Raw genomic sequence first — 1228 nt, 5'->3', positions numbered from 1 at the left:
CCCTATGACACTTGCAGAGAAACCTAAACAGGCTGCCAGCCAGAACTCTTTTATCTCGCTATCGATAAACGATTGGATCTGCATAAGCAAAGGTTAGGTCAGCCTGCATCTATAGAATGTAACAAGCATTTATTTTGTGTATGTACTCCTCCAGAATGTTTAAGTACATGTCGCAATTATCGGCATCACCACCAGCTGATTAATTGATGATATATCTTGGAGTTTTTTTACATTCTGAAACCGCTACACGGCATTTGGTAACAGATGCCACTGGCGCCTGCTGGAGGAGCACTATAAATAAAGACAACCCAGTATGGTTTATATTCAGACTGGAATACAAGTGCACTTTCAGTAAAGACAATCGAATGTACGACCGTCTAAGCGATTGGGCCTATAATAAAGTTAATTCCATTTGCATGATGCCACGGCGTGCAAATCGTCAACAACACGCTGTCGTGTGGTTTAAATCATGTGTGGAAGCGATCATCTTTCCGTTTGTCTCGTCCGTTCTTGCAGACCCACGTTGCTAGAATCGTTTGCAAGACCCAAGGAATTTATCACATCGATCACACGCATACGGGGTTGTATCCTGTACAGTTTGTGGACGAAAACGTGCGTGTATCATGTCGCCATCCGTTGTATATGCTCTTCAACGCCTTCCTCGGTTGGTTGGCGTTAATAAATGCACACAACAAACCGAACGGAAGATACGGTCGAGGGGGGTTCTGTCCCACGCGAAGTTATTCTAGCCTCCGCAGATCCTTGGAATAAAAATATCCGCCAAACAGATCCAGAAATCCAATAAAAACTGTGTTTACCCGCCGTGGCGTCCGTCTGCCGTTCCCTCTCTCATGCGCACTCCTTGCTGTTCCGTGGATGCCCGCTGGCTGCCTGGCTCAGCAGCAAGTCGAGAAGAGGGGAGAAATCTACCATCATATCGTAGGATGAAACAACGCTGGCTGGAGCCTAGCTAGTAGCTATAATAGACTCGAGTGGGTTGGTCGGATTCTTGATAGATATTCACACCAGCTTATCAAAACACGTTTTAAACCATATGATCCCATGAACAGAAGGGAAAGTCTGGATGGGTTCTTCTTGTTAGAAAAATGTAATAGACGGTGGGTGGTCGCTTTCTAGGTCTGATACCAAACTAGGGTTGCAATTAAGTATAGGCTCTGCAGGGTGAGTTATGTTATTAACTCACATCTCATGAAGATTTATTTTTTTA

The 1228-nt window shown here is 44.6% G+C and overlaps 1 protein-coding gene across 2 annotated transcripts in view; it reads right to left on the bottom strand.

Annotated features, from left to right (window-relative positions):
• Positions 1 to 199, bottom strand: part of LOC306925293 (mannosyl-oligosaccharide 1,2-alpha-mannosidase IA) — a 249564-nt gene extending 249365 nt beyond the window's left edge. For both annotated transcript variants that reach the window (XM_079504034.1, XM_079504033.1), the window contains exon 1: positions 1 to 199. This exon is cut by the window's left edge and continues 718 nt beyond it. The gene's annotated coding sequence lies outside the window, so the exon portion shown is untranslated.
• Positions 200 to 1228: the final 1029 nt, after the last annotated feature.

Source organism: Electrona antarctica (assembly GCF_951216825.1).
Source record: "Electrona antarctica genome assembly, chromosome: 6".
Lineage (NCBI taxonomy): Eukaryota > Metazoa > Chordata > Actinopteri > Myctophiformes > Myctophidae > Electrona > Electrona antarctica.
Note: the sequence above shows the minus strand (reverse complement) of the source record. Positions and strands in the feature narration are given on the sequence as shown.